General features: G+C 37.2%; 1 protein-coding gene and 2 pseudogenes across 3 annotated transcripts in view; 1 reads left to right on the forward strand and 2 right to left on the reverse strand.

Moving 5' to 3' along the window:
* Positions 1 to 16,244, reverse strand: part of LOC111346036 (target of rapamycin complex 2 subunit MAPKAP1-like) — a 103,448-nt gene that overhangs the window by 21,433 nt on the left and 65,771 nt on the right. The gene's annotated exons all lie outside the window — the stretch shown is intronic.
* LOC148731255 (adiponectin receptor protein 1-like) lies at positions 3,663 to 10,961 on the forward strand (annotated as a pseudogene).
* LOC148731256 (uncharacterized) lies at positions 12,395 to 16,152 on the reverse strand (annotated as a pseudogene). The gene is made up of 5 exons (XR_016001303.1): positions 15,854 to 16,152; positions 15,307 to 15,377; positions 14,692 to 14,798; positions 13,906 to 14,014; positions 12,395 to 13,374 (listed from the first exon to the last, which is right to left on the reverse strand). The product of XR_016001303.1 is annotated as an uncharacterized LOC148731256 (transcript).

The following is a 16,244-nucleotide window of genomic DNA, read 5'->3' on the forward strand; positions in this document are numbered from 1 at the left end:
CTTAGTAACTGGTGCTGCTGTCTGAATAATTGATGGCAAAAATAGACTGCATTGGTACCACTCTTCCTGCAGTCCCCTCCACAGCCCCATTTTGAACTCGTCACGCAACGCTTTCTCTCCAACATTGCGTGACGAGACCAAACAACAACCTCATTATAGCTCAAAGGCTATAATAATGCTTACTGTCACCTCTTTTTCAGAGATAAAGTCGCAATTATCTAGAATCTGGATACTGTTGAAGTGTATAGGGTTAAAAATTAACAAGTTAGTTATTTGATAAAACTGTATGAGAAACTTAAGGGGCTGAATTTCTGCATACATGTAAAGCTATATCTGCATACATATATAGCTATTTACATATAGCTATTTCTGCATACATGTAAAGCTATATCATTTCAAAATTTTACGGTATGTAAGATTCGTGATTGTTAATTTTATTGACTGCTCCAAACCTCAACATGCAGCATGGTTATTGATGAATCGATTTACGATAAAATTCAACAGCATATATCCCATTCGTAGAGTTTTCACATAGTCTTAAAGAAATGTATTAAAGAAAAGCCCTTTCATTGTCTAAAGCCTTGCTCATTCAAAAACAAAATGAGTCCTGAAATCTTGGATAGCTTGCCAACGATTGTGTTCCAATTTCCTTTCCGGAACCAGCATATTGAGGCGACAAGTTTTCAAAAATACACCGATTAAAACAAAGAAAGGGACCCAATTATCCTGAACATGAGTATTGAAATACTTCCAAACAGTATTATCTCGTTTGGATCGATTTACAAGTGCACAATTGTCGGAAATCTGAGACGTTCTGATCGCGACGGAAAAACCAGCAAAGTGACGTCCTAAACTTGTTTGGGAGAACGGCAACGCTAACACCGGAAGTCGAATGGTGTCGTGTCCAGACTATTCCGCTCGCTCTCCCGTTCTGAAATGACGTTCCTGTCCTCTTGCCAAATCTCTCCATCATAAATACAAGGGCTAGCGCGCTTTAATTAGGATGTGCGGACGTCCCAGGAATTAGATTTTCGTTTAATTGTAACTCTAAAAATAACTTTAGTGAAATTCACATATCCCTGCCACGCCCTCAGATTCGCTCTCTGTCCCAATTATTGGCTCTTGATTTAGAGAAAGATAAACCTGGAGTCAAAGTAATGTTTTCGAAAACAAAACTCGGGTGATGACTGCTCCTGCATGAGCTCAATACACGCTAGGGAGGGTCAAGTTCAAAGCTGGATATGAAAGCAAGAAATATTAACACAACGAAATTAGTTGACACTTAAGTCAGGCAAAATATATAAACTCGTGCATTGGAAGACAATATTCTCGTCAAAATGAAATAATCCGGGCGATATTTGGATCAATTAAATTTTCTTTCAAATATATTTTACTCATGTCCAGCCAGGAGAAGAAGTTTAGTCGTTTTCGGGCCGGGATACCTTGAGACCAGGCTTCTGTTCTAAATTGATTACAATTGTGAAGCCTTTGAGATATAAATGACTTTCAATTCTCATGCAGATAAATTCCAAAATTAGAAAGTGTGAAGTTTGAGAACTCGGAAAGAGTCCAATTATATAATGCCGCTGACTGCAACAGCAACTCGCGGAGCGAGCTTACTGTGCGCCCGCAATACCTGCATGGGTGTTATTTGATGCTGTCCCGACCTGAAGGGACTTACTAAACCTGCACTGGGTTTGCTAGGCCAATAAGGCTATTTGGTTTTAACTGGATTCTCGACTTCGTTGATGAATCGATTCTAACATACCAATCATCCCACTTCACCAGGAAGCAGACTGAAATAATAATAATAATAGTACAGTATTTATATAGCGCTATTTCTATCACTACCCAATAGCGCTGTACAATAATTTTATAAATCGGACCGATAAGATTAAAAAACCATAAAAATCTCTAAAACATGAGTAAAAGAAACTAGCTAATAAGGTAGTCTGTAATAATGATTGTAAAAACTTGAAACTTATATTGAAATTAACTAATTTCCTAGCCAATTAACTAGCTCACCAACTAATCAACTAATTTACTAGCTAACTATCTAGCGGCCTAACTTACTACTTATATAATTAAATAGCTCAGTAAGGAGTAGTCTAATTATAAATTTTGTTAACAAGGTATGTCTTTATACAGGTCTTAAAATGTGATAGCGAGCCGCTCACTCTTATGTTGTTTGGAAGAGAGTTCCATAGAGTAGGTGCTACAAAAGAGAAACACCTATGACCATAACTTGCTAGCTTAACAGATGGTACTTTAAGTAAATTTTTAGAGGAGGACCTCAGATTTCTGGTCGTTACATAAGGCTTCAACAGTTCAGTGATGTAACAAGGGGCCTGGCCGTTGAGCGCTTTGTAGGTCAGAAGTAGTATCTTGTAATCTATGCGCTGGCTAACTGGGAGCCAGTGCAGCTGCTTTAAGATAGGTTTGATATGGTCGTACTTTCTTGTATGAGTGACGACACGAGCTGCGGCATTCTGGACATTTTGTAAGCGATCTATCAGGAATTTGGGCATTAGAAAGTGTGAAGTTTGAGAACTCGGAAAGAGTCCGATTATATAATGCAGCTGACTGCAATATATCTCTGGAACGCCGATTGAATGGTGCAGAAATACAATGAACTGACTAGAAAAAGTGGGCCTTTAGTGTTTGACATGGAATATTCAAATTTTTCTGCGAAAGACTGTGATGTAATTACGGTGGCTCTTCATGTTGCTTTGGGAACCAGCTCCTGTGAAACCATAAAGGGAACTGATAATGTTTCGTAAGGTGGTACTGAATTGAATATTAATTTTTTTCTTTTCTTTTGGAGGAGATTAAAAGACAAATATTTTGGAAATATCAAAATACAAGAAAGTGGTGGACTGCTTTCTCTTCTCTTTTTCACCAAATTTTTATTGCCGGGTTGGGAAAAAAATAGGCACAAAGTAAGGAGGATTTTAATCGGTTGGTTAGTCTGTGGTAATGAGACGCAGGTTCAGTTACACCAAACTTTATCGCCACACTGTTTGTGTATTTTTCCTCAATAACCCAAAAGGGAAGCTTAAATTTAATAATTTCTTATTACAGCCAAGCGATAAGTAAAGATATTTAATAAAAGCTAAGGATATGTTCAAAGTTATTACCTTTCTGAAGTTGTTAGAGTCCGTGAAAGATTTGTCCGGATTTGAAGCGTAAGTTTTGTTTTCAAAGCCTTGAAAACCATAAGAATGAAAATATCCTTACCGCTTAGTAACGCGTTTGAATGATTTATTGAACATTGTCTATGGTTCTGAAAAGATTAAGACTCCGGTAAGACCGGGCAATCTTTCTGTTGTCGGTGAACAGTCAGAAGCGATGAAACCAAGAAAGGAAATCAACATAAACTTAAGGTCTTAAATGCTCGGAAAATATCTTTATCCTTCAATGCTCAAATGAAAGCGTAAGGAGCAATATAATTGTTATAAATTTGAACCGCAGTACAGACAAGCATCAGGGAACTGAGGCGACAAACTGCTAGCTAACTAGAGGTAATTCAACTACACACGGAAAGATAATAGGGAGATTTTTTATATCCGGGTTGATGGTTTAGTCAATTAAGTGACAGCTTGAGGATAATCTTTATCACAACACTGAATGGTATTATAAATCGAATTGTTTTGCAACACATCTCTGAGTCGTTCAAATAACTGAACTTTACACTTTCTCTTGAGACTTTACTTTTATGCCAAACGCTGATACATTAAATTAAGAGAGAAAAGTTTACATCCTTAAGCGAAGGTAATTTTATAGCGTCATTAGAGACAATATTTTCTATGGATTCAATCATTAGCATTGTTGAGATAACGTGATTTCAACCATGCGTTTCCGTTTGATAAGCTAATTCAAGAAATCATTGTTTTAGAATTAAGGACAGGTTTGAATTACTGGGTAAAAGAATAGCACATAGAATCGTATTTTGCATAAATGCATGCGAGAAGCTGGTGAATACGATGACCTATAGTCAGTACTGTTTAGATTTCTTAAACCGGCGTTGTAGGTATTCATTTGATGTTTGCCTACTGGGAAGAATTAGGTTTTCTCTGTTGAATCGTACTCATTTACGAGCTCAAAGGAGGCTTATATTGTTGAAAAGACATGACTGGTACTCCTCAAAGACACGAAAGAAAGCGAAACGCTGCAAAAGAAAATTCACAAGAGACTAGGAATGGTGTTGCAGAGGAAGAAATCATTTTGCCAGGAGTCAGAGTTGGTATATCATAATGAAAAACACCTTGTGTCCCATTCTGAACTACCAGACTGGCCTTGCGGAAGTTAATTTTCATCCAGTTTCCACAGACCACCGATGCCATGTTTTAGATACTGCTTTAAGAGTATCTTTAAACTTCACAGTGAAACGGGTAATAAATATTTGGACTCATTTGATTGGTTTTATTGTGTTTGTGTGTATTACATCGTACATGCTTGTGCGACCCGTCACTGTCGCTAATCCATTCCCTGGAGACTGGCACGAGAAACTTGTCTTTAGCTGCTTCTTTGTCGGCGCAATCTTGTGTTTGGGAGTTTCCTGGATTTTTCACACTGTTTACTGCCATTCCGGCCAAGACGGTCCCCAAGATAATTTTTCGAAGGTAAGCTTGTCTGTATTTCTGTAACTTAACATGTCATATTTTTCCACGCTGAGGAATGGCGCAGTCACTCGGAGGCTTGAGCTGGGTTCATTCGTAAATCTTGTCTTAAAGGAGTCTCGATTATATCCGCGTTTCTTTAATAAAACGAACGTTAAAGAAGATGAGCGAAAAAAAAAAGCCAGCGTGCAATAAAGTTAGTCACATAATTGTTACATTATTCAACCACTCATTCGGTTCGGTCAGTCAGTCAATCTCCGTCTGACAGCAGTTAGTCAGTCATTCGATCAGTTAACGAATCGGTCAAACAAAATCTCGTTTTCAGTCGGTCGGTGAGTCAGTCAGTAACAGTCAGTCAGTCAGTCAGTCAATTAGTCAGTCAGTCAGTCAGTCAGTCAACCAGTCGGTCAATCAATCAGTCAGTCAGTCAGTCAGTCAGTCAGTCGGTCAATCAGTCAGTCAATCAGTCAGTCAGTCAGTCAGTCAATCAATCAGTCAATCAGTCAGTCAATCAATCAGTCAGTAAGTCAGTCAGTCAATCAGTCAGTCAGTCAGTCAGTGAATCAGTCAGTCAGTCAGTCAGTCAGTCAACCAGTCAGTCAGTCAGTCAGTCAGTCATTCAGTCAATCAATCAGTCGGTCAGTCAGTCGGTCAGTCAGTCCGTCAGTCAGTCAACCAGTCGGTCAATCAATCAGTCAGTGAGTAAGCCAGTCAGTCAGTCTTAAAGTCAGTCAGCCCTTCAGTCAGTAAGCAAGTCATACTATCATTTACTCAGCTTTTCAGCCAGGTGATCATTTGGCAGGCTACATAGTCAACCCGCTGTTTGACTGGTCTACAAATCAGTTGTTAGTTAGTTACCCTGTCCAGCTAGTGCGCCATTTCCTCCCATAGTTTCTAGGAGAAAGTCTAAGATGATGTACTTACGAAATTACATAAATACATACATTTTATTGAACACATCTCCGTCTGGGGCTTTTCAGTGAACAATTACATAATTTACATACTTGGTACTATACATACAAAACTAACTAATAACCTGTTATATACAATATAAATTAATTATAACTTTATAAATAGAATGCTTATTTAGATAAAGAGTCATTCAGGAGATACCTTTTCAAAGCTCTCTTAAAAGGAGCTGGTTTTTCATATAGTTTCAATCTTGGGTCAAGTTTATTCCAGATGGCTACACTTCTATAATAAAAGGTCCTCTGACCTGTTGTATTTTTAAAAAGAGGAATGTTAAGTTGTTGGAAGTTCCTCGTTATACGCCCAGATACGTTTCCTCTTGTTACCAGCTCGGATGTCAAATATTCAGGCACTTGGTCCTTTATACATTGAAATGATAAGGTAGCATCACGATAGTACAGGATGGTTTTTGCCGGTAGCCAACGTAGATTCCTTAATGTGGAAGAAATATGATCATACTTCTTTACATTGCAAATAAGTCGGGCGGCAAAATTTTGAACATATTGTAGCTTATGAACATTGCAAGCTGATGTGGACGACCTTACTGACGAACAGTAGGACATCTTACTAAAAACAAGTGCGTTAATTATAGTTTCAAGCAGATCTTTGTTAAAAGCGAATCTAATGCGGCTTAGTTGGGATAGTTTCAACATGCAAGATGAGACAGTCGCAGAAATATGATTGTCAAAGGATAGTGTGGGATCGAAAGTAACACCAAGGTCTCTGACTGTTTGAGCTGGGATGATTTCCTTTCCAAGCAGGGACAATTTAAAGTCTGGTACTTTAAGAGACATTCTTCGACTGCCAAAGACCATCAGTTTAGTCTTCTCAGGATTAAGCATTAAGCAATTGTCGAAACACCAATCGTGTATCCGTTGCAGATCAGAGTTCACTCTTTCTATAGCTTCAGGAGAATAATTCGCACTAAAGGATAATAGAAGCTTTGTGTCATCCACATAGCACTCAGTTGAACAATCCTGACAGTTGTTTGGTAGGTTGTTTACATAAATGATAATGCTCCTACTACACTCTCTTGCGGTACACCACTGACTACTGTTAATCTATACAGAGTTGATGTGGACTGCCTGTTTTCTTTGAGAAAGATAGCTTTCGAACCAGTGAAGTGCAGAAGATGATAAACCAATGTCCTTTAGTTTCTTTAGAAGAATCACGTGGTTGATAGTGTCAAAGGCTTTACTCATATCAAGGCATACGACTGCCGTGATTTTCTTCTGGTCGATCGCGCGAAGAATAAAATCAGTAGTGGAGATCAGTGCTGTTTCGGTTGAATGCCTTCTTTTGTTGCCGCTTTGTTTCGCTGATATTCTTTGCTTAGTTGTTAAATATGAAGACAGCTGATTTAATGCCGCTCTTTCGCATGTCTTAGAGAGTATTGGGAGCAGCGATATTGGTCTGTTGGCTTCTTGATGATCTCCATTCTTGAAAATTGGAAGAACACCACTTTCAAGAGAGGAATTAATGATGGAGGTGATACAAGGATCGATGGTCTGCAAACTCTCTTTAATTACACGAGGTGGTACTTTGTCAATTCCTGGAGCTTTGTTGTTAGGTATTGAATTAACAATGTCTGTAACCTGAGAGCATTCCACCGTCGTGAAAGAGAACTGTTCTGAAGTTGGAATGAAGTTTCTCGGAATGAAGGTGTCCGGGGCGGGCGCGTAATTAAATTTGTTAGCGAGAAGTTGAATTTTCCCAACCGAGTTAAAGAACTTGTTAAATTCGTTTGCTACGGTTTGATCACCTTTAGTAAAAATCTTGACATTCATGGACTGTTTTGGAATACATGACCTGATTGTTTTCCAATTAACAAATGGTAATACCACAGCGTACTCTATTGAGTTATGGATGCACGCGGGAGGTTGATAAGCACGAAAGAAGCGTATGAGTCGCTCGAGGCGATAGCCGAGAGCGACTCTAGCTTCTTGAGTGCTTAGCAAACCTCCCAAGTGCATCCATAACTCAATAGTGTACGCTGTAGTGTTTACCATTTGTTTTATAACATAACATTGATACATTGTAGCTAAAGAATTCCCTTTTATCTAAAAAATCTTACGTGACCAGAAAAAACAAACAAGCGCAGAAAAATAGTCTTTGCATTTGCTCACGTCAGCAGCGTATACCCATGGGCAAATGGGGGACGCTAAATTGACCAATCAGAGCGCGTGCTTTACTTTGGTTATGTTATAAATGCTTCTAGTGTTGTTGGAATTCTGTCCTATTTGTTTTTCAACGAATTCCCTTTGTGCGAGCCGTATTTGGAATACACAACCTGATTGTTTTCCAAATGCTTCTAGCGTTGTTGGAATTCTGTCTTATTTGGTTTTCAACGAGTTCCCCTCGTGCGACCCGTATTTGTGCGAGCCGCATATAAATTCGTTTGATCAAATGTTGATGTGCCTTGTTCCATTTGATTTTCAAGGCTCGATTACGCAGGGAGAGCAATATTCATCATGGGATCGTTTCTACCTCAGGTATATTATGGTTTCTACCGTTCAAGAGTTTTGAAGAGTGTATACGTGTCAATGATCTGTTCTCTTGGTGTGACCTGCATCATTGTTTCCTCATGGGACAAATTCAGCGCGCCCCATTACCGACTATTTAGAGCAGGTAAATTTGTCGTTCAAACCTCAATTAATATAGCAGTTTTCAATTAAGCGTCCAAAAAGAAAAAGGATATTGAATAATAATCACAGCGACCAATCAAAACAAAGGTTTACATTATCAGTGGCCAATGAGAGTTCAAAGTAAATACCGCAAACTGCTTAAAGCGCGGGAAAACGCGTTTGTTTTAGTTTTCCATCTGATTGGATGAAGAGATTAGAGTTTTCTGGACCAATCACAGAGCGAAGTTGAGTAGAGCCAATGTAATCCTGGATTACTTTCGACAGTCAATCAAAATTTTTTACAGTGCCAAGGTTGTAAAGCTATGAGGTCTTATCAATATAGACTGGCTGGCTATGCGACTGGTGCCCAATGTTTCACATTACGGCAAGCTATTTCTTTTTTTGCAAAGCATATAAACTAATGAAATTCTTTAGAAAATCACTTTTAATTGGCAAACCTTATTGTATTTATTTGAAAAGAGAGTGTCACAGCGACGGTATTATATAACAAAAATGATGATACATTCATAAAATATTTATGGAGGCGCATGCGCATGCGATTGAGCACAGATACAGTGCCTGAAAAACAGCGAATAGAGCCTTAGTCATGCGCACTAGGTATGTACAACAGCGAATAGAGCCTCTCTTCTATGTAGGACTTGATCTTTCTCTGAAAATGAAACCTGCGCTGAAAATCTTTGATACACAATAGAGCCTCTTCTATGTATGACTTGATCTTTCTCTGAAAATGAAACCTGCATTGAAAATCTTTGATATACAATAGAGCCTCTTCTATGTAGGACTTGATCTTTCTCTGAAAATGAGACCTGCATTGAAAATCTTTGATATGCAATAGAGCCTCTTCTTCTATGTATGACTTGATCTTTCTCTGAAAATGAAACCTGCATTGAAAATCTTTGATATAAAATGTTATGGAAACTTGAACTAGAAAGAAAAAGTGTCCTTTAGCTCTTTTATATTATTATTTCATACTCATTCTCATTTCATTTTCAAATAAAACTATAACTTTGTATGTACCAGCAAGTACTCAATTACTGTTTTCGAAGATTTATTCCCGATTCTTATTCAGTAGCCATATCTCTTTACAATAAAATGACAATTTGATCACGGGAGAGCTCATCTCAGAAAGAATATTCCGCCAATTTGTTAAGCTGGGTGCGCGCTAGTCATGTGCACTAGGTATGTACAATGGAAACATAATTTGATTTCGCATGAAATTTTCGTTTCAGGTATAATGCTTTGATTTGGCCACTGTGGATTTATTCCTGTAATACATCTCTTATGTTTGTATGGAGTAACTTTAGCGTACCGGCAAGCTGCGGGCGCCTGGGTAGCTCTGATGTGTCTACTCTACACTGCAAGTGCCGTTACGTATGCCACTCGAATTCCTGAGAGATTTTTTCCCGGCAAGTGTGACATCTGGGTAAGCAAGCCTTTGCGGCTCTTATCATCAGTTTTGTTAAATGTTTCTTGGGCTCTTTATCTTTCGTCAGGTTTAACTCAAACCGCGCACTGGAAGTTCGGTTGCTAAACATCACCAAGAAATCATATCTGTATTAGAATTATGTCTAATAATTCTTCTAAGATAGATAGTTTGGATAATTCACCGAAGTCCTGCCCTTACGGCTTTAAGTCTACCTATTAATTCTTTAAATTCATTTTTATTGACTTAGGCTCGAAATGTAAGCTTTGAAAACAATGACTAACTCACATAATCAACTCAGCTGACAAAATCAAATCTTGTAATACCTCCTACCAATGCAGCGCCACAGTTTCTCTAGAAACCGTTACCCCTCTACTTTATATTCAGTCTCAGAGCCGCAAGATCTTCCATTTGCTTGTCCTGGCCGCAGTGTTTGTTCATTTGTAAGGAATTTGTCAAATGGCACAGTACAGATTTGAAAAGGAACCTTCATGCGAAAGTTGAACTTTGTCAGAATCATTCTTTCCATTCAGAAGTGCCCATATCTTGCTATGAGAGGACACGTATGAGTACTAGAGTGCCTTGTTGTCGAGAGCACGTACGAGTACTAGGGTGCCTCGTTGTTTGAAGAGGAGGTCTGGGTCATAGTCGTAGAACGTCGCCCACAGGTCTCTCCGAACCGTCTTCACGCTCAGCGAGCGCAAATACATTTTGAGCTCATTTAAGAGCAAATCAATAGAAAAGCGTTTGAGTGAAAAGTTCCAGTAACTATTAACATCAGGGAAGACACTGCACAACTCAGTTTGAAGTGATGCGTGCGAAAGAACAGCTTGAATAGAAAGTCGAGTTCAATTTTTGCATCTAAGTATTATTAATATAGTGTGAAGAGGATACAAAGGCGATTTTGTATAACGCCACTATGGGGGCGTTACGCTTGCGCATTTCTAATGCGCAGGATCCTGAAGACTCTCGCACTTGTATATATCTTCTTTCCCAATTGCTGGATTTCTCTGCTAAACTGATTTTACAATCGCCTAAGATACGTGGGGTAACATGTTGAAGTTGCTCTGTCATCCTCACAAAGAAGTGAAAAATGATAAAATGTAGCCATATCATAATCGTCATGTATTATATAAATTTTTGAAGACACTGCTGTGCAGAACTGAAGCTTTAACGGGGACTTCTCTGAACCATATTTTAGCACATTTGACAACTGAATAAAAACGATTTATGTTGTCACAATATTATGAAATTGTCCCTAAACTGGAAAAGAAGGTTGGTAAAGAAATTCTTGAAAAGAGTAATTTCTCCCCTACCTTGCGATTACATTTTCTCCAGTGATGTAATCTTCAAAGTTGTTTTAATCTTCTACGGTATTTCTACTTTATTCGAGCGCCAGAAAGAACGTGTCGCGGTAAACAATTCACTGTATAAAAAATGTGGACATATTGTTGTTATTATCCCTGCGAACAAATTCTAAATAACCACTAAAAACGTAGTATGGGAAACAGCGTTAATCAGTTTTAAAATTTCTGAACTTCGATTCCTTTTCTGAGGATTGGGCGAAGTTTTTGATGACAGGCTAGAGTAACTACGAATTTCTCTATGAGCCCTTTCAACGAAAAAAATGGAGAGGTAGTAATAAATAATTGCCATGTTTGAATTCCAAGGACGCAAAAAATGTTTCTTTTTTCCTGTGGAATTGAAATATCATCCTTCACTCGGTTTTTTAGATATCATAATTCACTGTCATTTAATCTTATCTTTCGTCGTACATTTTAAATATCAAAAAGGAATAAATACCTGAAATATATTTTCGCTGCACCCTCACTTCGATTCAGATCGAGTGCCTTTCAAACAGCAATGAAGTCATACGCAAAAAGCAGGCTGCATACGGCTTTCCCAGATCATTATCATAAAAATACATTCTAATTAGTGAGTTTTCCATTCATTTCAAGTCACAATGGACGACATCCCCAAACGTATGTGCTATAACGCACAGGATGAAATAACTAAATTAAGTTTCCTTAAAGGTAACTTAAAGGTTAACATTAGAAGTATTTAAGTCATCTTTAGGTGACATACGAAAGTTCTGAAATGTATCTTTAATTGAACTTTCCGAAGTCAATTAAAGTGTCCTTATGAACCATTTAGTTAACACTTTAAGGTCACATGAAAGCAAACCTAAATAACCATTTCATGAACACTTTAAGATCACATGAAAGCAAACCTAAATAACCATTTAATTGAATTTAGGAATCCTCTTAATTCTTGTAAAGTCAACTTTAGTCAACCAAAACTTCCACTTGTAAATGCATCTTAAAGGTTTCTTCAATCTTTTGTTTCCCTTTAAGTACTGCTTAAAGTTACAGGTTTTGTTGTAATTCATCTTTAGTTGTACTTTCTGATTCTCTTAAATTTCAAGTTTTGTTAACATTCATCATTAAGTGACCTTTAAGCGCCTCTAAAGGCTGCAGGTTTCACTTTCAACTGACTTTTGATTTGCTTAATCACACCCTCATTTATATCCCAATAACTTATGATATTTTGGGCAACCTTACAATTGATAGAAAAAGAAGCATCACACATTCAAGTAATAACAAAGTGTTTGAAATTGCAGTGATGAAATAGTTTCGTTCAAAACTCATTTGTTCCCCTGAGATAACATAAACCTACAATGAAGCTGAGGATATCCCAGTCGAGCCCCATACATAATTAAAAAAAGAGATGTCCAAATGTTTGAATTACTGATTGACATACTTTATTAAAATTGTTTCACTTTTGTCAATGTATAATATAATCTTCGTCAAGCAGGTAATAGAATATTTACCACTATAAAAGTATGACAAATACACAAATTATATAACTAGCTGTAGTAACAAACTACACAAAAAGCTATTGATTCACAAATTGTACTCTCAAATCCAGCTACTAAGAAATGTGATTTGAAATGATACTTGTCTAACAATAAAAAATATAAGTTCAACCTATCAATCTAAAATTCAGAAAAATTTTCTTAATCGACTTAAATTTGCAATAACTCTCAGTTATTTGCTACATTATTACAACTGTAATACTTATTAAATATGATCATATACCTTAATTTCTTTTAGTAAACAAGTAATAGAAAACAGTTCTCTTACTCTAAAATGCAGCTGAAACTTTGATATACAAAAATGATGTGTACATCTATATATAAAAAAGTATCTCATGTGGAGGAAATTTATTAACATTGAAGAATTCACGATCACTTACTTTAGATGAGACCATAATTATTCAATGAAAAAGAAGCCTCATGCAGGCATGCAAAATAACCTCATTCTAGACTTGGCTTGATATTTTGTACATTTTCGATTTCATTGATTAGTAAAACAATTTTCTCACTGTATTATTGCCCACTCTGGAAAATTTTCAGTGGGTGGGCATCTCAGAAAAGGTTGCCCATAAACCCTGGACGGATTCTCTCTTTAGCTCTTGAAGTGAGCTTTTTCTTATAAGCCTTGTCAAGTTTCTTTTCAATTTTTTTCATTCTCCTACTTTCCCACTGAAGGTGATGCACAGAGTATTTTGTTACTTTTGAGGTATTTCCATTGTCATACTCGTAGCAGCTTTCCTCACTGCTCATTGCCTCCATGACAAGAACCTCTGCTGCTCTCCCCTTTTCATGCTGGTTGGCCCAGTTGACCAGCTCCAGGGCTGTAGTTTGTCTCATTAACTTCTAAAAAAAATAAAAAAATTAAACAGGCATGAGAAGGGTGTTATAGGACTTCAAATGAAAAATATGATCCAAATCACTAATTTCTCTTGATATATATATATGTGTGTACCCATTGTAAGAATGGAATTCTTAAGCATGTTATAATATAGGGTCTCTTTGTCCTTTTTTTTTTTTCCATCAAATGGTGCATACAAACTATCATTTATCTCACATCACATTTTAATATTTTTCAAATTTATTTTACAAAGATTTTCTTGGGAGGCTCTAGATACAGACCAGAATACCTCACTTATTTAACAATTTCTCTAATAAGAACATAGTCCCTTAGATGTGTCTATATTCAAAGCCATCCAATTTTGAAGTGCCAAAATAAAGACATTCAATGGGAAATAGCTTCCCTCCCATTGATCAAGTGTACTTGAGGGTGTACTCAGTCTGGTAACATTGAACATCTGTCGGACCCCATCGTTTGTGAACAGCAGGGTATATGAAAAGTAAAATGTTCAAAATAGTATCCTAGCCAATAAATACCTCTCTTTGGCGACCACTCTTCCAGGTTTTTTGTTTATGAGCCTCATAGTGGTTACCACTCTTCAGTTTCTGTGTTTTCACACATATTTGAAATATATTTGTAAAGCAGCTGTTTAAAGAAATGATTATGAAAATGCCATGAGAAGCTGATTGTAAAAAGATTCCCACATAAATTAATGACAATGTTCAAATTTATAATAATTTATGGCAGGCCACCTTAGAATATCTGCCAAGTTAGTATGTCCTTAGTGATTCATTGCTAAGGTGTAAAGTATGCTTTTTTGAGGATCCACACTGAAGTGTCTCAGATCTAGAGACAAGAAATAAACCCAAAAATTTCAGTTTGCAACATATTTAAATTTCTGTAACATTTGGGAAAGTTAATATGTAAGTTAGGAAAAACTATAAAATGCACCCCCCCCCCCCCCGTCCTAAATTTGACCATGTAATGAAGGTGCTCATTAGAGGTTTCAGGGTATCTAACTGTATTACTGAATGCTAGTTTTATGATGACATTTATGTTGAGGGGAAAGTGGTAAAAGACACGAATTGATCGTAGAGACTAAAAGCAGGGGTATCATTAAGGGCTGGACAATAGACAAATTGACCAACTTTGAGCAAAATTTTGCCGGGATGTTTTCAAGCCAAGGCCTTCAATAAAACTCAAGTTGTTATAAAGGAGATATGCATCAATATGCTTGAGTGCAAAATCCTTATGCTCACCCACAAAATGTAATGACACCCCAATAAAAGTGAAATGCATGTGCTATGATTATTGGTAGCTACCTTCTATGACTTCTTTTGTCCAAGGACACTTTTCAGGTCCTCCTTGTTGATGTATTGCCTGCTCTATTGTCCGCTCAAAAAGGATCTTGTTGCTGTCAGAATTTATTCTAAGACAAAAACAAATACAATTAAGCCTGGTATTCTGTTGTAACAATATTAACACTAAGACAAAAGTACAGTCAAACCTCGATTATCCGGACCTGTTGGGACTTAGGTAATCAGTCAGGATAATCGAAAATATGAATATTAATGAGACAATAATGTAAACAAAAGAGATGAAGATAAAAATCTGCTTCGATGACTCTCCGAGTGCTCGATCTTTTGAAAGCGGAGGAGGCAATGTTTTAAACGCACTTTTCCTGAATTTAGACATAATCTCTGAATTTTTTTACCTCATAAAGTTTGGAAGATCAAAGCTCATTAATAATCATAAAAAAAACGGGACCAGAGAAAAAGTCCGGATAATCGAAAAGTCCGGATAATCGAGGTTCGACTGTAACCACCATAAGGTGTTCACATAACATCTCAATATTTCAAGCAGCAGCTTAGACTCGGATTTCCTCGCTCAATCAAGATAAAGTAAAATATCTCTGAATCTAAAAACATATTACTCACTCTTCGTCAAGATAGAAACCACTAAAGTCATCTTTTTTCAAAAGGAGTTTGTACATTCTCCTCACAGTTCTCTAAAAGAATGAAAAAAAATTCAACAATCGGTTTGTCAAGTATGTCCTATTTCTACTCTCACGCTTTTTAAAAACCCTGGTTGTTTGAAGGCTAGATGATGTAGAGCAATCGACACAAGCACAATTAAAAATTAACCTTACCCATCTATGTGAATAAAACAGGCAAGGTCAAAAGGGTCCAAGAGAAAAAATGATTAAATGAATTTTCATACTAGATAATTCTCGTTGAAACAAAAGGGAGGAAAAAAACTTTTCTGGTAGACCTGTTTATGGTAAAGGATTATCAAGTAAATGTAACCACATCTAATCATGTCAAATGATTACCGCCGAAATAATTAAGTTAATTATGCATATAATTCGCGCGCCAAACATCTACTCAACATAAAAGAAAATCTTCCACGAAACAGAACTGATTCAAGCAAATTATGAACACATATCACATTATTCATGCTTATCAGTTATGTTTTTTTACTCACTCGACAAGCCGGTGGAACTACTACCGTCGTTCGCCTTTGTCTTCTGTTTTGGCGCCGACGGACGTTGGCTGCATTATTATCAACAGTTTGAAGACGGCCCTCGATCCGCTGAAGCGCTTCAGAGTTTTCTTTGTTGCTGCGCTCTTGCTGCTGCCGAAGCTTTACATTTTCGCTCGCCAGAGCGTGATTGCTCCGGATCAACTCCTCCAGCAGCACAATGCAATCGTCGGACACTTTATTCCTTTTTTCGCCGCTGGAACCACATCATGGTTTTGATCGTGCAATCGTCTTTCCGCCATATTCTTTTCTTACTTGCTTTAACTACGAATTAACGGTAAAATAACCACACTACAAGTGCTTCTCTCGGATGCTTTGTGATGCTTTGTTAACA

This window comes from Stylophora pistillata, chromosome 5 (assembly GCF_964205215.1).
Source record: "Stylophora pistillata chromosome 5, jaStyPist1.2, whole genome shotgun sequence".
Taxonomy (NCBI): domain Eukaryota; kingdom Metazoa; phylum Cnidaria; class Anthozoa; order Scleractinia; family Pocilloporidae; genus Stylophora; species Stylophora pistillata.